At 33.6% G+C, this 22023-nt stretch overlaps 1 pseudogene; it reads right to left on the bottom strand.

The window, feature by feature from the left end:
- Nucleotides 1-5993: 5993 nt before the first annotated feature.
- Nucleotides 5994-7142, bottom strand: LOC103266243 (annotated as a pseudogene).
- Nucleotides 7143-22023: the final 14881 nt, after the last annotated feature.

Here is a 22023-nt window from a genome sequence, read left to right as displayed (position 1 = left end):
GTATTTTGGGTTCCCCTCCCCCGTAATGAATTTATCCTTCCTGTATGAAGTTTAGTTTGGCAAGGTAAAAATTTCTCTTTTTTATGGCTGCGTAGTATTCCATCGTGTATATGTACCACATTTTTTTAATCCAGTCCTCTTTTGATGGGCAGCATGGTTGGTTCCAGGTTCTTGCTATTGTGAACAATGCTGTGATAAACATACGTGTGCAGGTATCTTTTTTATAGAGTGATTTGAGTTCCACAAAGATCCCAGTATCACATGTTCTCACTCATATAATGGACCTTGAACATCCAATGTAATACTATAAGAAAATGACTGACAGTAGTGGGAAACTATGGGTGGGGAGGGAGATGTGATTAACGGTAGCAAATATCTGTCTGGGGATGGGGAAACACCTTTTATCAACAGGGTGCCTGAATGAAACATATTTGTATACCTAACCCTTAACTGTACTCCACAACATCATAATAAAAAATATTGATAAAAAAACCAAAAGTTGTTTGTTGAAAATTGTATCAATAAAGTAACTATAAATCTGAAAAAAAAAATTCTCAACTGGGATATATTTTCTTTAAGAATGCTAAAAGTGGGCCCACAATTTCTTCTGTCTTCTAAGGTTTCAGCTGAGAGGTCCACTATTATTCTAATAAGGCTCCTTTGTTATGTGATGTGGCTCCTCTCTCTCGATGCCTTTAAGATTTTTTCTCTCGTGTTAACTTTGGATAGTCTGATGACTATGTGCCTTAGGGATGATTATCTTACAGGAATTCTCTGAATTTCTTGTCAACTGCAAATTGATCTCTCTAGCAAGAACGGGGAAGTTTTCTTGGATCCCCAAATGATTTTTCCATGATTTTCCCATTCTCTTCTCTCAAAAATGCCATTCAGATGTACGTGTGTTCTCTTTACAAAAATTCTATACTTTTAAAAGAAAATTCTATACTTCTTATAGAAAAGGCTTTGTTCATTTTTAAACTTTTTTTCTCTGTTTTTTCCTGACTAGATTGCTGTGAATGTCAGTATTCAAACTTTGAAATTCTTCCTTCTGCTTAGTCTAGTCTATTGTTAAGGCTTTTGACTGTATGTTGAAATTCCAGAAGTGAATTCTCCAATACCAGAAGTTGAGTACGTATTTTTTCTTAGACTGGCAAGGTTGGTTCAATAAATATGATTCATAAACAGAATTAAAAACAAGAACCACATGATCATCTCAATAGATACAGAAAAAGAATTTGACAATATCCAACATCCTTTCATGATAAACACCCTCAACCATCTAGGCAGTGAAGGAACATACCTAAAAATTATAAGAGCCATCTCACAGCAACATCATACTGAAGAGGAAAAAGTTGGAAGTATTCCCCCTAACAGCTGGAACAACACAAGGATGTCCACTCTCACTGCTTCTATTTAACATAATATTGAAAGTCCTAGGCAGATCAATCAGACAAGAAAAAGAAACTAAAGGCATCCAAATAGAAAAAGAGGAAGTCAAATTATCTCTCTTCACAGAAAATATGATTCTATATCTAAAAAATCCTAATGATTCCACCAGAAATATCCTAGACCTGATAAGTGACTTCAATAAAATTTTAGGATAAAAAATTGATGTTCAAGACCAGGTACAGTATGTTATACCTATAATCTCAGCACTTTGGGAGGCTGAAGTGGGAAGATTACTTGAGCCCAGGAGTTTGAGACCAGCCTAGGCAACATAGTGAGACACCATCTCTACAAACTTTTTAAAAATTAAAAAAATTATCCAGAAGTGGTAGAACATGCCTGTGCCCCAGCTACTTGGGAGGCTGAGGTGGAAGGGTCATTTGAACCCAGGAATGATAATCTGAGCTCCTCAAATAAGAAGTTTTAGGCTATGGTGAGCTGTCATTATGAGGCTACACTCCAGCCTGGGTAATAGATCCTGACTCAAAAAAAAAAAAAAATGTTCAAAAATCTGTAGCATTTTTATGCACCAATAACATTCAAGCTAGAACCAAATCAAGAACACAATCCCATTTGCAATAACCAGAAAAAAATAAAATACCTGGGAATACATTTAACCAAGGAGGAGAAAAGTTTGTACAATGAGAACTGCTAAAAGGAATCAAAGATGATACAAATTAACAGAAAAATAGTTCATGCTCATGGATTAGAAGACTCAATATCGTTAAAATATTCATACTGCCCAAAGCAATTAATAGATTCAACACAATTCCTATCAAACTACTAGTATCATTTTTCACAGAATTAGAAAAAAACAATTATTAAATTCATATGAAAACAAAAATGCTCAAACAGCCAAAGCAATTCTAAGCAAAAAGGGCAAAGCTGGAGGCATTGCAATACCAGACTTCAAACTTTACTACAAGGCTACAGTAACCAATACAGTATGGTACTGATACCAAAATGGATACATAGGTCAATGGAGAACCCAGAAATTAAGCCACTTCCCTACAACCAACTGATCTTTAATGAAGTCAACAAAAATAAACATTTGGGAAAGGAAAGGATGTACTGTTCAATAAAATGGTGCTAGGAAAACTGGCTAACCATATGCAAAATGAAGCTGGACTTCTTCCTCTCACCAAATACAATATTAACTTAAGATGAATTAAAGACTTAAATGGTGGCCAGGTGCAGTAGCTTACACCTGCAATCCTAGCACTTTGAGAGGCCAAGGTGGAAGAACTGCTTGAACCCAGGATTTTGATGCCAGCCTGGGCAACATATCCAGGCCTAGTATCTAAAAACATTTTAAAAATTTGCTGGATGTAGTGGTTCATGCCTGTGGTCCCAGCTACTTGGGAGGCTGAAGCAGAAGTCTTGTTTGAGTCCAAGAGGTTGAGGTTGTGGTGAACCTGACTCAAAAAGAAGAAGAAGAAAAAAAAGTGAGATCTCGACTATGAAAATCCTAGAAGAAAACCTAGGAAAGACTCGTCTGGACATTGGCCTAGGCAGCAAATTTATGATCAAGTCCTCAAAAGACAACATTTTCATCACTCCCAAAAATTTTCATGTGCCCTTTGGTAATCCAACCCTTCTTCCACACCTGTCCCCAGGCAATTGTAAATCTGTCCTTTGTCCCTATAGATTAGTTTACATTTTTGAATTTTATATAAATGTAATCATTGGATATATACCCTCTTTTTTCCAGCTTATTCAAAAACTCAGCATAATGACTTTGTGATTCACCCATATGGTTGTTTTTATTTATGTTTTTTATTTCTGATTAATATCCATTTTATATCTATATGACTATTTGTTAATTCATTTTTCCTTTGACAGAGATTTGGGTAGTTACCAGTTTGAAGCTTTTACAAATAAAACTGCTCTGAAGTATCATGCACAAATTTTACACTTTTTTATTGAGCATATTCCTGGGAATTAAAATGTCAAGTCATATAGTATGTATATGCCCATTAAAGAAAATACCGGAGTGTTCCAAAGTGATTCTCTCATTTTATATTCCTCTTCAGCAGTAATGAGTTTTTCAATTTATCTGCATCCTTAATAACAATTAATATGGTCTGTTTCTAAAATCTTAAGACATTTTAGAGTGTGAGTTGTAATATTTCATGGTGGTTTTAATTTGCGTTTCCCTGATGACTAATAACTTTAAACATCTTCTCATCATCCATTAAGTTGTTTGACTTATATACCTATAAGAGTTCTTTATATATTCTGGATATAAGTTTTTTGTCTGATGCATGTTTTGCTAATAATTTTTACTAGTTTTGACTTGCCTTTTAATTTTCTTAATTATATGTTTTAAAGAGCAAAGTTTTTAATTTTAATGAAATTTTTAAAAACTTTTTTTTTCGTTTATGACTCAGGCTCGTGGTGTTCTAATTAGAACATTTTTGCCTACCCCAAGATCACAAATATTTTCTCTTCTGTTTCTTCTAGAAATTGCATAATTTTAGATTTATATTTAGGTTAATGATTATTTTTGAGCTGATATTTAGCCATGATATATAGTGAGAATTAGTAACTTTTTTCATTCAATCCAGTACCATTTGTTGAAAAGATTTGTCCCATTGAATGTCCTTGGCACTTTTTCATAAACCAACTGACTTATATAAGTAGTTATTATTCTGAACTCTCTACTGATCTACATGTCTATATTATCACAAATACCAAACTGTCACTTCATGGTAAGTCTTACAAGTCAATAGGGTAAACTCTCCAACTTTCTCCTTTCTTCTTTTTTAAAAATTGTTTTGTTTATTCTAGGTCCTTTGCATTTCAATGGAGGTTTTAGAAAATGTATTTTGGATTGTATCAATTCTATACCTCAATTTAGGGACTTTAAGAATATTGACTGACAATATTTAGTCTTCATTTCTATTCATTTATATAGCATTTCATTAATTTCTCTAAGTAATGTGTACAGTTTTTAGTGTAAATGTCTTGGACATCTTCTCTCAGTGTCTTTCCTCTGTATTTTATGTTTCGACTTGGGTTTTGAGCACTAAGAAAGTTTTTCAAATTTTGCTTTTTAATTATTTTCAGTAAGTATAAAAGAATATATTTTACTTTTGCATATAGACTTTGGATCATGTGACATTGCTAAATTCATTAATTTAGCAGTAAATTTTCTGAGATTTTTCTATGTAAACAATTATAGCATCTGCAGATATGGACAGTTTTATTTTATTTTTTTCTTGCTGCTTTTTAAAGACTTTTGCTTCTCTATTTTACCTTTTTTTCAATGTCTAGAACTGTAGATCAATGTTGAATAGAAGTGATAACAGCAGGCCATATTGGTTTGTTCACATGGGGGAAACAATTCCATTTTTCACCATTAAAAATGACAGTTGTTTGCTGATATCTTTTATTCTTTTCAGAAAATCTCCTAACATTTCTAATTTGTTGAAACTCTCATGAATTTATGCTGAACTTTGTGAAAGTTTTCTTCTGTGTTTGTTGAAAAGATTATATTTTTTTCTTTATTAACATGACAAATTACGGTTGATTTTTGAATGTTAATCAACCTTGCATTCACAGAATAAGTTCCCTGAATTATGATGATCATGATGTATTATCCTTTTTCTATATTGTTGGAATACATTTACTAACATTTTTGTTAAGGATTTTCGTGTTTCTATTCCCTAGTCAATTGGCTGATAAATATCTCTTTTGTGCGTGTGATGGTCTAGGCTATCATATTAGGGTAATGCAAGTCACAAAAAAAGACTTTAGTCAGTAATCGCTCCTCCTTTATTTTCTCAAAAAGTGTGTGCAATATTGGTCTTGCTACCTCCTTTAAATTTTAATAAAATTTACCAGTGATTCTTTACGGGTTTGGAATTTTCTTTTCAGGAAGTTTTTAGATAAAATAATCAAATTTATTTCATTGACACGACGGCTAAAATTTTTGTTTCTTTTTCTGTTAATTTTGGTGTTTTGATTCATTTTATCTGATTCTGCAAATTTGTTGGCATGAGTTTGGTCATAGTATTTTTATTTTCTTTGACTATCTATATGACTTGTGGTAATAATATCCTTTTCATTTCTCATTATTTTTCCCTTTGATTAGTCAACTAGGCATTTGTCAATTTTATTAATCTCTTCACAGAACCTGTATTTGACTTTCTTATTTTTCTCTATTGTTGGTCTGTTTTCTATTTCTTTGATTTCTGCTCTTCATCATTTCCTTTTTGCTATTTAATCTGAGTTTACTGTGTTCTTTTTCTAGATTTTTTTCAGGTGGAAACTTAAGTAATTGATTTAAGATCCTTCTTTCTTTCTTACATAAGGATTTGAAGCTGAAATTCTTCCTCAAATACTTATTTAGCTATATCTTAATTATTTTCGTATTTGACATTTTTATTTTAGGCTGCAAAAAGAAAAACAAGTAAACAACAACAACAACAACAAAAATTTTGAAGTAGGTTTGTCAAATGAAGTAAATTTATCCTTTCCAGGGAAGCAGGAGGTAGACCAGTACAGGTTATCCTCAAGCCATGTACATTATACTTCTCTGTTGCTTACTTATTCTCTTGTGAAGTTTGATCCTTTGTCAAGTCTTAGTCTGGATCATTTTTCTCATCTCCTTCTACCCCTTCCTCATTCACTTCTTCATCATAATTATTGTCATCATCTCCAATAGCTTCTCCAGTAAAGTGTAACACAGACCTTGGAATTATACTCTCACGTAAAACGTGAACAGTTTCAAAATCTGCAGCAAGAATAGTTTCAGTAGCAGCAGCTGGGTCTCCACTCTCAGGAACTTCAGGAGGGACCAAAAAAAAAATTAAAGAAAAAGTCCTTGCTGTTTTTGTCACAGTACAAACTGTCCCACGTTCCTTATGTTTCTGCTTCTTCTAAATGGTTTTTAAAGTGATAGTCTTTCCTTTTCCCCACTCTATCTGGCATCCGATACAACCTATAATTTCTTATTCATCAAAAGAAAAGAGATCAGAATCATCTGGTTCTGACTTCATCCTATATGTCTTTGTCAACACTTCATTTGTAAAATATTCATGAGGTTCAAAGTGAAATTCTAAGATAAAACTCAGGCTGTCCAGCATCTGAGAACTTTAATATCTTTCAAGTGCTTCAGAATAGGTTTATCATGTTTCCAAAGCATTTCACTGAGCAAGTCAACATTCTTAAAAAGTCAATGAAAATTCAGAAATTCCTTTGGGATCTTTTTTTTTCTTCATCCTTTTTCTCATCTTCAATCTTGGCCTTTTCTTTCAGCTCCTCCAAAATTTCCTCTTCTTCATCTGGTTTTCATTCACATTCTTCTTCTGTAGGTTCATAAATTGCAATAATAATTTCAAATCACGTATCAAATAAAGGCCGAAAATAGCATACTTCCTTTCAAGATCATGAATTTTCTCATAGTATTTGGCTTCTATCCGTGCATATTTAACTTGAACATTTTTTAGAGCATTCTCTCTTCTTTTACCTACCCTAAGCAAACTTTCAATGTATCCTGTTGGTGTTTCTACCAGGTCATCAGGTCTTTCTTGAAGGGCTAGAAAAATCTGAGGATTTAACATCATCTGAACAGTTAGTAGACATGATTTGATTTTTATTTCTTCACAAGTTCCTTCTTCTACTTCTTGAACATCATCCAAATCTTGATCAAGTTCAGACTATTCTTTGTTGTCAATGTCTGCCATATTGTAGGAACTTTTAAATATTGGAGTTAGTGTTAGAAGCCTGGCAAGCAGAGCTGCACAGTGATTAAGGGTGGCAAGAGGAGCAAGAGGCCAGCTATATTTTACTTTGGCATAGTATTTTTATTGTCATTCTGTTCAGAATGTTTTCTAATTCTCATGTAATTTTTACGTGGACCTGTGATTTACTCATAAAGTACTGATTAATTTTTAGATATTTGAGACTTATCTAGATATTTTTGGATATTAATTTCTAATTATGTTTTGGTAAATATATATATATACTTTTTAGAATTTTTACTCCATTAAGTGTGTTAAGGTATTCTCTATTCTCTAACTTATAAACTATTTTGTTAAATCTATCTCATGCACTTGAAAATAACATGAAGTCTGCAATTTTTGGATGTGGTGGTTTATGAATGTCAGTTAGATAAAGGCAATTGATAATATTGTTGAAATCTATGCCTGTTCAATTTTTCTTTTGTCTCCTTGCTTTACCAATTGCTGAGAGAATTGTTTTTAGATCTCCTACTATGATTGTTAAATTGTCTACCTGTCCTTTCATTTTGTCAGATTTGCTCCCAGAATTTATGGATTTGTTATGTTATTAGGAGTGTACGTACTTATAACTGTGCGTCTTTCTGATGAATTGTCAATTTTAAAGCAAAATCATTGTATTATTATTACTACTATTATTATTTTGTACAAATTTATGAGGTATGTGTGAAATTTTGTTACATGTACATAATGCATAGTGATGTTAGAGTATTTAGGGTATCCATTACCTGAGTACATTTTTTTTTAACTGCAATTACCCTACTCTGCTTTCAAGCATTAGATTCATTTCTTCTACATAACTATGTTTGTACCTTTAATTCACTTCTCTTCACCCTCTTCCCTTTCCACCACTGACCCCCTCTAAATCTCTGTTATTTATCTTTATACTCTATGTGATCAAATTTTTTAGCTTCAAAATATAAGTGAGAACATACAATATTTGTCTTTTAGTGCATGGCTTATTTTTCACTTAAGATCATGACTTCCAGATTCATTCATATTATTGCAAATTTCATTTGATTTCATTGTTTTTCGTGGCCAAATAGTATTACATTATGTATATTTACCACATTATTTTTATCCATTTATCTGTTTCTGAATACCTAAGTTGATTATCTTTGTTGTTGTGAATAGTGCTGCAATAAACATGCAAGTATAGGTATCCCTTATATATATATTTATGTATTTTCCTTTGGATAGATACTCAGTAGGAGTAGGATTGCCATATTTTATGATAATTCTATTTTTTAGTTTTTTGAGAAATCACCCATAATGTTTTACGTAGTGGCTATACTACTTTACATTTCCACCAACAGTGTAAAAATGTTCCCTTTCTATATATACTCACCAGCATTTGTTTTTGGCTTTTTTTGTCATCTTATGACAGTCATCTAAGATATGAGGATATCTCATTGTGTCTTTGATTTCCATTTCTCTATTGATTAGCGATGTTGAGCAATTTTTCATATAACTGTTAGCCATTTGTATGTCTTCTTTTGAGAAATGTCTATTCATGTATTTTGTCCACTTTTTATTGGAGTTATTTGTTTGTTTGTATTTTCTGATAGGCTGTTTGAGTTCTTTGTATATTCTGGATATTTGTCCCCATCAGATGAATAATTTGCAAATCTTTTCTCCTATTTTGTAGTTTGTCTCTTTACTCTCTGTTTATTTTGCTATGCTGAAGCTTTTTAGTTTAAGTCCAATTTGTATATTTTTGTTTTTTATTGCCCGTACTTTTGAGGTCTTAGCATAAGTTCTTTGACTAGACAAGTATCTAGGAGAGTTTTCCTCAGATTTTCTTCTAGTATTTTTTTCTAGTTTTAGTTGAGTTTTGCCTATGGTGAGATATAGGAGTCCAGTTTCTTCTGTTTGTGGCTATTAAGCTTTCTCAGCACCATTTATTGAAGAAAGTATTATTTCACCAATATAAGTTCTTTTTGACTTTGTCAAAGATAATCGAGCAGTAAATATGTGGTTTTATTGCTGGTTTCTTTATACTGTTTCATTGTGCTGTAAGTCTATTTTTATGCCAATATCATGCTCTTTTGGTTACTATAGCCTTTTATGTATTTTGAAGTCAGGTGATATGATGCCTCCAGCTTTGTTCTTTTTGCTCAGAATTGTTTTGGCTTTTGGGATCTTTTTACTTTCATTTGAATTTTAGAGTTTTTTTTCTAAATCTATGAAGAATGACATTGATATTTTGATAGGGAAACATTCAATTTGACAATTGCTTTGGGTAATATGGATCTAATTCATGAGCATGAGATGTTTTTCCATTTGTTTGTGTAATCTTCAATTTCTTTCTACAGTGTTTTGTAGTTTTCCTTGTAGCAATCATTTACCTACTTGCTTATATTTATTTCTAAGTATTTTCTTTCTTTTTGTAGCTATTACAATTGGAATAACCTTTATAAAATTATTTTATTTTTTAAACGGGTACAAATGAGGTTTAGGTACATACGCGGTCATCATACAGGTAAAGTGTGGGTTCCCTTATTGATGCTATGTGCCCCCACCCCTGGCAGTGTCCCACTACTGCCAATCCCTTTCTTATGGCATTATGACAAATGTTCAAGGTCCACTTATGAGTGAGTACATGCGGTACACAGATCTTTGTATCTGTGATAAATCACTGAATATTATAGACTCAAATTTCATCCAGGTTGCTGCAAAGTCCATAATTTTGTTTTTTTTTATGACTGCATAATACTACATCATGTAAATGTACCACATTTTCTTTATTCAGTCCACTTTCAATGGGAAGCATGGTTGGTTCCATGTTTTTTGCTATTGTGAATAATGCTGCAATAAATATGCATGTGCAGGTATCTTTATTATAGAGTGATTTGACTACCTCTGAGTATATTCCCAGAAGGGGGATTGCTGGCTCGTATGGAAGGTAGATTTTCAGATTTTTTAAGAAATCAACACACGGTTTTCCACAGAGGTTGTACTAACTAGTTTATATTCCCACCAACAATGTAAAAGTGTTCCCTTTTTCCCACATCTTCTCAAACATCTGTTGGTTTTGTGTTATTGATGACGGTCATCCTGTCTGGAGTTAAGTGGTATCTCAGTGTGGTTTTAATTTGCATTTCTTTGATGATTATTGTGGCTGAGCATTTTTTCATGTATCTGTTAGCTGCTCTTATGTCTTCTTCTGAGAAGTGTCTGTTCATATCTTTTGCCCATTTTTTAATAGGGTTGTTTGTTTTTTTTCCTTTCGGCATGTTTGAGTTCCTTGTAGAACCTAGATGTTAGGCCTTTGTCAGATTTACAGTTGGCAAATATTTTTTCCCATTCCATGGGCTGTGTCCCCACTCTCTTGATGGTTTCCTTTGCTTTGCAGAAGCTTTTCAGTTTGATGAGGTTCCACTTGTCTATCTTATCGTTTATGGCATTCACTTTTGGAAAGCTGATCAGTACTTGCTTGCCTATTCTAATTTTCCTAAGGGTGTTTCCTACATTTTCTTCTAGGATTCTTATTTTTTGCGGTTTTATATTTAGGTCTCTGATCCATTTAGAGTTGATTTTTGTGCATGGTGATAGGCACGGATCTTGTTTCAGTCTTCTGCATGTAGTCACTCAGTTTTCCCAGCACCATTTCCTAAATAGGTTCTCCTCTCCCCATTCATTGTTGGTGGAGGCTTTGTCAAAAACGAGTTGGATGAGAAACTGAGGTTTTGTTTCCAGAATCTCTATTCTGTTCCATTGGTCTATATGCCTGTTCTGGTTCCAATATCAGGCAGTTTTGATTATTGTAGCTTTATAGTAGAGTCTGAAGTCTGGAAGTGTGATACCTTCTGCTTTGTTTCTTTTGCTAAGGATTGTTTTGGCTATTCGTGGTCTTTTATGTTTCCATTGAATTTCTGCATTGTCATTTCCAGGTCTGAGAAGAATGATGTTGATAATTTAATAGGTAATGCTTTAAATCTGTAGATTGGAATTGCCTTCTTGATGTCTTTCTTGGCTGGATTTTTATTGGTGTATTGAAATGCTACTGGTTTTTGTACATTATTTTTGTATCCTATAACTTCACTAAATTGATTTATTAAATAGAAGAGTTTTTGGTGATACCTTTGGGTTTTTCTAGAGATAAGATTATATCATTAGCAAAGAGTGGCAATGTAACTTCCTCTTTTCAATTTGAATATATGTATTTTTTCTTTCTCTTGTCTGATCACTTTGGCTAGGAATTCTTGTACTATATACAATAGAATTGATTAAAGGAGGCATCCTTGTCTTGTTTTGGTTCTTAGAATATTGGCTTTTTCCCATTCAGTATGATGCTGGCTGTGTCATATATGGCATTTATTATTTTGAGGTATGTTACTTTTATGCCTAGTTTGTTGGGAATTTTAATTATAAAGGGATTTTGAATTTTCCTGAATGTTTTATCTCCATCTATTGAGATGACCATATGACTTTTGTCTTAATTCTGTTGACATGAATTTCATGTATATTGACTTGTGTATATTAAGCCATACTTGCATCCCTGGCATAAATTCCACTGGATCGTGATGTATTATCTTTTTGATGTGCTGTTGGATTTGGTTTGCTAATATTTTATTGAGGATTTTTATGTCTATGTTCAACAGGGATATTGTCCTGTAGTTTTCTTTTTTGTTGTGTCCTTGTCTGGTTTTAGTCTCAGAGTGATGCTGGCTTCATAAGAAGACTTAAGGAGAATTCCCTTCAAAATGATTTTTTGGAATAGCTTCAGAAGGATTAGTATTAGTTCTTTTTGTATGTTAAGTTAAATTCAGCTGTGAATCTATCTAGTCCTAGACTTTTATTTGTTGGGAAACTTTTTATTATTGAATCAGTCTTTCTCTCTACTTATTATTGGTTTGTTCAGGTTTTTTGTTATTTTCTGATTAAATCTTGATAGGTTATATGTTTTCAGGAATTTATTTATTTTCTCTAGGCTTTCAATTTGTCCATGCATAGATGTTCATGATAGTTTCTAATGATTTTTTTGTATTTCTGTGGTATCAGTCCTAATGTCTCCTTATTTATTTCTGATTTTATCTGGATGTTCTCTCTTATTTTCTTGGCTAGTGTAGCTAGTGCTTCATCGATATTGTTTATCTTTTCAAAGAACCAAATTTTTGTTGATCTTTTGCATTTTTCCAGTTTCCATTTAATTTAGTTCTGTTCTGGTCTTTATTATGTCTTTTATTATGCTAATTTGGGATTTGATTTGTTCTTACTTTCCTAGTTCCTTAGGTGCATTGTTAGTTTATAATATTTCTACTTTTGATAAGGCATTTATTGCTATAAACTTCTTTCTTATCATTGCTTTTGTGGTATCCCATAGGTTTTGACATGCTATGTTTCCATTTTCTTTTCTTTCAATAATTTTTAAAATTTCCATCCAAATTTCATTGTTGACCCAGTTGTAATTGTTTAATCTTTCTATATTTGTATAGTTTCCAAAGTTCCTTTTAGTATTGATTTCTAGTTTAATTCCATTGTAGTCTGAGAAGATACTTGATATGATTTTAATGTTTTAAAATTTGTTGAGACTTGTTTTGTAGCCTAATTTATTGTCTATCTTGGAAAATGTACCATGTGCTAATGAAAAGAATGTATATTCTGCAGTTGTTGGGTAGAATGTTTTGTAAATCTGTTCGGTTTATTTGATCTAAAGTTCAGTTTAGATTCAATGTTTCTTTGTTGAGTTCCTGTCTTGATCTTTCTTTTATTGAAGGTGTGGAGTTGAAGTCCCTCACTATTATTGTATTGTAGTCTGTCTCTCTCTCTATAGATCTAGTAACAATTGTTTTATGAACCTGAGTGCTTCATTTTTAGATGCATATATATTTGGAATTGTTATATTATCTTGCTGAATTGACTCATTTGTTATTCTATAATGAACTTATTAGTCTTTTTTAAACTATTGTTGACTTAAAGTCTGTTTTAGTCAATTTAAGTATATCAATTCATACCCAATTTTGGTCTATATTAGCATGGTATATCTTTTTCCATTCCTGTATCTTAGGTCTATATGTGTTTTTATGGGGCAGGTGAGTTTATTGTAAGCAGTATATAGTTGAATAAAGATTTTATTTTCATTCATTCAGCCATTCGGTATCTTTTATGTGAATAATTTAATTTATTTTTATATGTTTTATATTTTTAATTTTATATTTGCTTTGTTGTTGATATGCGAGGTTTTTTTCTGTTATTGATATGTGAGGCTTTGTTTCATTGTTTTCTGGTTGTTTTACATATTGTTTGTTCCTTTCTTTTTCTTATATTATTTGTTGTGGTTTGGTGGATTTTCAAAATGCTATCATTTGAATCTTTTCATCTTTTGTCTTACTATTATACCAGTGAGTTTTATATGTTTGTGTGTTTTCATGATGGTAAGAGTCACCCTTTCACATCAGTGTCCTAAAAGACACTCCAGAATTTCTTGTATGGCCAATCTACTGGTAACAAATTTCCTCAGCCTTTGCTTGTCTGAGAAATACTTCATTTCTCTTTTACTTATGAGGGACAAATTTGCTGGAATAGTATTCTTGACCGACATTTTTTTTTCTTTCTTTCAGCACTTTAAATATATCTTCCAGCCTATATGATTTCTGCTGAAAAATCTGCTGTAGTCTGATGGAGTTTTCTTTATATGTAAATAGATGTTTTTTCTTGCCGTTTGAGGGATTTGTTTTTTATCTTTGACTTTAGAAAGTCTGGCTACAGTAAATCCCCTACATATGAAATTTCAAGTTGCAAAGTTTCAAAGATGCAAATGTGCATTCAATTATGTAAATGCAAATGTTCAATTATGTAAGTTAGTTCATATATTAGGTGCACATTGTCATGTATTGTACTGTAAGATAAAACATGTCTCTTTATTTTGTGTGTGTTTGCTTGTTTATGTATTATTTGTGTGAAAAGTATTATAAAACTATTATAGTATGGTACTATTTGGCCAGTTGTGTTAGTTGGGAACATAGGTTAACTTTATTGGGCTTATGAACAAATTGGACTTATGAACACTCTCAGAATAGAACTCAGTCATATGTAGAGGACTTTTTGTATAATGTGCTGTGAAGAACTTTTTGTCTTGTATCTTCTTGGGGCTTGCTGAGCATTTTGTGTCGGATGTCTAAATCTCTTGCTAGACTTGGGAGTTTTTCATCTGTTATTTTGTTTAAAAGGTTTTCTAATCCTTTCATTCTCTCTTCACCCTCTGGGTTACTGATAATTAGAATATCTGGTTGCTTTAAGTTGTTCCAAATGTCACAAAGGCTTTGTCCATTGTTTTTGATCCTCCTTTCTTTATTTTGGTCTGACTAAATTATTTCAAAATACGTGTCTTCAAACTTTGAGACTTTTTCTTTTGCTTGATCTAGTGTATTTTTGGAGCTTTCAGGGTATTTTGTATTTCCTTCAAAGAATTTTTCAGTTTCAGAATTTCTGTTCATTCTTTTTTTAAAATGTCTGTTTCTTTGGTAAATATTTTATTCATATCTTGAATTGTTTATCTGATTTCTCTATAGTGTTTTTCAAATTCTCTTGTATATCACTGAGCTCCACTTCTTTAAAATTCATACTTCCAGTTCTTTATCCAGAGTGTTGGGAATTTCGTTATGAGTGAGATCTGTTGCTGGAGAATTATTGTGTTCCTTTGATGGTGTCATATTTCCTTGCCTTTTCATGTTTCTTGTGTACTCATGTTGATATCTGTGCATCTAGTGTAACAGTTGCTTCTAATTTTTAAAAATTTCTTTTGAAAGGGGAGAACTTTTTCCTAATTATGTATGTATGTTTGTTATATGGATGCTTTGCTTTCATTTTGGGTGCATGCAGTAGTACAATCTCTATATGATTCCTTTAATTATAAACAGTGTCAGTAGTGTCTGTGATTTCCTTGGTGGCCAAGGGATAGTTGTTAGTAGAAACTGCAGTGAAGCTTTCCTGGGAAGTAGGATGCCATGTGTACCAGTTTTAGGGCCCCACTGATAACAGTGGTGGGTCAAGCATGCCTGTTTGGAGGTCTCAAAGCAGCTTGCACTGGCATCAGTGTTAATGTATCCAGGAGAGCAGGTTCTTGGCCTCCAAGTGGCTTGCTTGGGTGCTGGTAGTGGCAGTGGTGGGCTGGATGTGTGGATAGGTTCTCAGGCTACAGGGAATATGGGCAATGGCAGTAGCAGTGGTAAAGCAACCCACTGGAATCAAAGTGATCCATGCTGGTGTTGGCAGTGGCTGTGCCAGGTTGGGCAGGCCAGTCCCCTGACCTGCTGGTAGTTATGTGTGGGTATGTGTCAGCTGTGGTGGCATTGGAAGATTGGATCAGCCTGACCTCAAACCCTGGGAGGTGTGTTCAGGTGCTAATGATGGTGGACTGGGGTGGACAATTTTTAGGACCCTGGATGTCATGCTTAAGTTCTGGTGGGGAGGGGACTGGGCTGGCAGACTTGTCTTCAGGCCCGCTGGTAATGTGTTCAGACACTGACTGGGATAGCCAAGGTGAAATGCTCAGGTATAGGCAGCAGCAACTGCCCTGCATAACTGCCACCAGAAAGGGCAGGGCCCCTCCTACCTAAAGCAGCATAGGTAGGTAGCTGTGAGGAGTGCGGTTTGCTCAAACTTTGGACTCACAGCAACAGTGATGACATTTGTCCTTGAAGCTTGTAGAAGTACTCAGTCTCCCCTCTTCCTCTCTGACCCAGTGATAGTAGGGCAGCATCTGCCCCAGCCCAACAGCAGGATGCAGACCTTTGGAGTAGGCTGTCAGAGTGGTGCCAACTGTAGGCCTGCCACAGGAGAGGGCAAGACCCCTCTCAAAGGAGCAGCATAAGCCGATAGCTGTGAGGAGCACACAGTCAGCTTGCACCTTGATCCCACAGCAGCTCACAGTAACAGCGGCAGCAGGATGTGTCCCTGGGAGCACATAGGAATATCCAGCTTACCCTCTCCTTTTTTGGCCTGGCAGCACCAGAAGCAGTGTTGATCCCAGGAAAGGATGCAGCCCTTTAGGGGTTTGACGCTGAGGCAGTTGTTCAGGGCTTGGATACGTCTGGGATACCACCTGAGTTCCCTCTTTGGGGTGCAGTGCCTCTATACAATCTCTAGGCAGCTCTCTATGTTAGTCTCAAGGCCTATATGTGGCAAGGTGTTCTCCCAAAGTTAGCTTTAGATTTAACTGACCATGAAAGGAGCCCTGGGGGCTCTCTCTCACCTTTTCCTCATGTTCTTGGGCTTCTCCTAGCTGCCAGCCAATCTTGGCTGAGCAGGTTGCTTCCCTTCTCTTCTTACTGATTCTCAGTGCTTCTCACCACTTCTTAATGTTCTCTCTCGGATGATCTATTTTAAGTGTGATTATCTACTTGCTGTTTTGGTTCCTTTTTTTGTGAAGAAATTGCATACTAACTATATCTAGTCAGTCATCTTGCACCGAAATCTAACCAGGATTTCCTTTTTTGTTTTTTGTTTGTGTGTGTGTGTGTGTGTGTGTGTGTGTGTGTGTGTGTGTGTGTGTGTAAACTGAGAATGCTTGAATATATTTGCAGAGTAAAGTAGAGGAATTCAAAAGGAGAAGTGAAGTTTTAAGACAGATTGGGAGGGTACAATTGGAGAAACAGGGTGCAAAGGGAATCTAGAGATCAGGTGAAAGGATCAGCCATAGAAAGGAGGACAGGAGGACAGAACTGTAAATTTTCATTTTAATCATTTTTAAACGCTTGTCTTTATCTCTGGCAATTCCATTTGTCTTAAAGTCTATTTTATCTGATTAAAGTTGCTACTTCAGCTTTTTTTAAATGTTTATTGCTTGCTTGGTATCTTTTTCCATCCATTTAATTTCAACCTATTTGTGTCTGTGTATTTAAATTCTGTTTCAAAACATAGTTAGGTCTTGCTTTTTTTATGTGCCCTGCCAATCTTTTCCTTTGTTATGTTTAGATCATGAATATTTAACATAATTATTGGCATGACTGAATTCAGGTCTACCATTTTATTATTTGTTTTTTATATGTTCTCCCTGATATTATTTCTATTCTCTCTTTTTCCTGCATTCGTTTGTATTTTTGAATATTTTTAGTACTCCATTTTAACTTATGTACTTTCATTTCATCTATCTTTCTTTCTATCTTTCACACACATATCACACACACACACACACATCTATAATCTACAATCATTTAAAACCATTGAGACAATGGTATAGTTATTGATTTAAACAGTCATACATATTTTAAAGAATTTAAGAGTAAAACTTTATGTTTTCTATTTAGGGACCTCTTGCAATGTCCCGTCTTCATTCCTGATGATACAAAATTTCCCTCTGATATTATTTCTCTTTACCCAGAACAAAATTCTTTACAAATTTTATGTAGTCTTTATATTCTGGCAAAAAAAATTATCTTAATTTATCTTTAGTTTAGAATATCTTTATCAGTTTTTTAAAAATTGCAATCATTTTATTTTATTTGTAGTTTGTCACTTGAACATTATCTCTAAATATAACTTCAGTGGGTTTTAAATTATAAAATAGAATTATACATTTTAAATTTTGGGCGTCTTTCACTCAACATTAGGTTATTTCTATTCATATGACTGATGATTTTATCATATAGCATTTCAACATATGAACGTAGAATAGTTGTTTTTTATTTTTGTGCTGATGGATATTAGTTAGCGTTCTTTTCAGTTTGAAGTTATCATGAATAATTATGCTCTGAACATTCTTGTACACATTTATTGGTGATCATATATATGCATTTCTGTTGAATATATACCTATCAGTGGAATTTCTGGATCATTAGTTATGAATATTTTGAACACTAGTAGGTAATATCTAATTATTATCTAAATAACTTCAGATAATACTTAGTACTAATTTATATTCCCACCAGCAATGCAGAAGAATTTTCATTGCTCCATATTCTCATCAACACTTGGTACCGTTCGTCTAGATTTCTATCTACTCCAGTGGGTATGAAGTGATAACTCATTTGTTTTTATTAATAAAATTTATTTTTTAGAACAGTTTTAGGTTCACAGAAAAATTGAATGAGCCGGGCATGGTAGCGCGTGCCTGTAGTTCCAGCTACTTGGAAGGCTGAGGTGGAAGGATCGCCGGAGCCCAGCAGCTCAAGGCTGTGATGGCCGGGAGCGGCCACTGCACTCCAGTCTGGGCAACAGAGTGAGACTCCAACTCAAAAAAAAAAAAAAAGAAAAATTGAGCAGAAGGTTCAGAGAGTTCTCGCATATGTCCTGTCACCACACATATACAACCTCTGCCACCATCAGCATATAGCATCAAATGCATATATTGGAAAAGAAGCTTATAATTTTGCATTTAATGCTATAAATTTTCCTCTAAACATTGTTTTCACTGCATTCTGCACATTTAATAAATTGAATTTTTATTTTCCATTTTCTCAAAATATTTTAAATTTTCAACTGGGTGCAGTGACTCACACCTGTATTTCTAGCACTTTGGGAGGCAGAGGCAAGAGAATTGCCTGAGCCCAGGGGTCTGAGACCAGCCTGGGCAACTTAGTAAGAACTCATCTCTACAATAAATTTTTTTAAAAAAATTAGCTGGGCATGGTGGTGCATGTCTGTGATTCCAGCTACTTGGAAGGCTGAGGTGGAAAGATCACCTGAACCTAGCAGATAGAGGCTGTGGTGACTGTGAGCATGCCACTCACTCCAACCTGGGCAATAGAGTGAGACTCTAACTTAAAAAAAAAAAATTTAAATTTCTGTTCAAATTGGCCCCTGTGTTATTTGGAAGTGTGTTGTTTGATTTTCAAGAATTTGGGGAGTTTTCAGTCATCTTTCTGTTATCAATATCTATTTTAATTCCATTAGAATCTGAGAACAGACATTGTATGATTTCCATACATTTCAATTTGTTAAGGTGTGTTTTACAACCCAAAATACAGTCCATCATAATGAATGTTCTAAGTGAGCTTGAAAAGAATATGTAATCTGCTGTGGTTGGATGAAGTAGTCTATAGAAGTCAATTATAGTCAGTTGATTGACAGTGCTACTGAGATCAACTATGTTTTTAGTGATTTTCTTCCTGCTAGATCTGTCCATTTGTCCATTTCTATTAGGGGGTGTTAACATCTCCAGCTATAATATGACAATCTATATCTTTAATTCATATATTTAGAACACTGACACTTAAAGTTATTTTTGATGTGGTTGAATTAAAATCTACAATATTTGTCTGCCATATTTTTTATTTGTTGCCTTTGTTCCTGTTCTTTTCTTCTATACTTTGGCTGTCTCTTATGGTTTTAACTGATCATTTTATATGATTTCATTCCTTTCTTAACATATTAATTATAGTCTTAAAACTGTTTTTAGTGATGTCCTTAGAGGTTGCAATATACAATCCAAGTCTACTTTCAAATAACACTATACCACTTTAAAGGTAGTATGAGTATCTTATATTAACAAAATATTTCTAATTTCTCCCTCCCATTCCTTATATCATTGCCTCATTCATTTACCTATATGTAAGCATACATAAATAAATATGTGTATGTTTGGTATATAAAATTAATACACTGCTTTTATTATTTTAACAAAATTTTTAATGTTAGATCAATTAAAATTTAAAAATGAAAGTTTTTCTTTTTCTTTCTTCAAGGCTCTTCTTTTCTTTATATATATCCAAGTTCATGACCTATGTTGGTTTCCTTCTTTTTGAAAAACTTTTTTAAAACATGTTTTACAAGGTAAGTCTACTGGCAACAAATTCCTTCAATCTTTGTCTTAGAAAGTCTTTATTTGTCCTCCAATTTAAAGGATAGTTTCATAGGGTACATAATTTTAGATTGGTGATCTTCCTCTCAACACTGTAAATATTACACTTCACTCTCTTCTTGCTTGCATAGTTTCTGAGGAGAAGTTGGATATAATTCTTATCTCTGCTCTGCTAAAAGTAAGTGTTTTTTTCTTTTCTGGCTTCTTTCAAGATTTTTTCTTTATCTTTGATTGTTCTGTAGTTTGAATATGATACGTCTAGGTGTAATTTGGAAGGTTTTGTTTTGTTTTGTTTTTGGCATATTCTGCTTGATGTTCTCTGAACTTGTTAGTTCTATGGCTTGGTTCCTAACATTAAATTAGGAAAATTAGCAGGCATTATTATTTTAAATATTGCCTCTGTTTCTTCTCCTTCTAGTATACCTATTGTGTGTATACATATGATACCTTGTTTTTAATTGTCTCACAGTTTTTGGATATTCTGGTCTTTTCCCCATCTTTCTTCTCTTTTTTTTCAGTTTTGGAGGTTTTGTTACCATATCCTCAAGCTTAGAGGTTCTTTCCTCAGCCATGTCCAGTCAACTGATTAGCTCATTAAAGGAATATTTTTATTTCTGCTATGTTTTTAATCTCTAGCCTTTCTTTCTGATTCTTTCTTAGAATTCTCATCTCTCTGTTTACATTATTCATTTGTTCTTGCATGCTGTCCACTTTCTTTTATTAAAGTCCTATTATTAATCATAGATTTGTAAAATTTCTGGTCTGCATTCCTAACTCTGGTCATATCTAACTCTGGTTCTGATACTTATTCAGTCTCTTTAAACTGTATTTTTCCCAAATTTAGAAAGTTGTCAGTCACTATCTCTTCAAATATGTATTTATTGTCCTATTCTCTTTCTCCTCTACTTCTGTAACTCCAATTACATGTAAGTTAGACCTTTTGATACTGTCACTCAGTGTTTACTTAATTTTTGCTCTCTGTTCTTCAGATTGGATAAAATTTACTTATCTATATTCACGTTACTCTTTCATCTACATTCAACATGGAGTCCATCCATTCAATTTTTTACTTTTTAAGTGCTAACTTAAAAAAATTTTTTTAACTAAAAAGATTATTTTAAAGGCTTCTAGTTCTGTGCTCACAAATGATTTTTATTAATTTCAAGTATGTTTTTGCTTTATGGAACATATTTATAATAACTGCATTAAAATCTTTGATAATTTCAACATCTGGGTTATCTCGGGTATCTGTATATTTTTCACTTTATAACTGTCCGCATTTCCCTAGTTTTATGCAGAATATTTTGAATTTTATCCTGGACATTGTAAATTTTATGTTGTGGAAACAATAGGTTCTATTATAACTGCTGGTGAATATTTTGTGGTGGGGCGGTTGGTGTTTTAAACAGGCAATCAATATGGCTGGGTACAGATGGCAGGCAAACTCTTTCTCATTTTTTGTGGGTAGTGGTTCAAATTTTAGTTAAGTTCCAAAAATACTTATTCAGTTTGTTTGAGTTTGTCTCACGTACCCATAAATAAAAGTGAGACTGAAGCATCTAGGCTTCTACACAGAATCAAGGAATTCTCTGGACTCTCTCTGTTCTGGGATTCTCACTCTGCAGCACCCAGAAGCTCCTTTGCTTATTTCTCTGGTTGTAAAGACAGGCTTCCTGTTGAAGTTTTAAACCTTTGTGCATGCTTGGCTGCTGTGCTTCTCTGTGACTGCGTCTCACCCTTGGGCAAAGGATAAGAGAAAAAAACTAGAAAACCTACCCCCTGTGCATTCACTTTTGACTCCCTCTACTTTTGTTTACGAGAGTCCTCCAGGAGTTTCATTTTGCTTTTTTCCAGATGTAATTGTTGTACTTGGTTGGAAATATGGGCTCTAATGGGCTCACAACTTTCTGCTGGACCCAGAACTTCTTTTTTTTTTTTGATGTTTAAGTCAGTATTTCTCAAACTATGTCTTGTGACTATTTATAGGTCATGAAATCAATTTTGTGAATTGTTGATTCATATTTTTAAAAGTAAGTACATTAGAGACTAGTCTATATTATGTCAGATTGTATCACATGTAATTAAATAAGT

This window comes from Carlito syrichta, unplaced genomic scaffold, assembly GCF_000164805.1.
Source record: "Carlito syrichta isolate Samal-C Ts95f unplaced genomic scaffold, Tarsius_syrichta-2.0.1 Scaffold307107, whole genome shotgun sequence".
Lineage (NCBI taxonomy): Eukaryota > Metazoa > Chordata > Mammalia > Primates > Tarsiidae > Carlito > Carlito syrichta.
The sequence above is the reverse complement of the archived record's forward strand: the minus strand, read 5'-3'. Positions and strand labels throughout refer to the sequence as shown.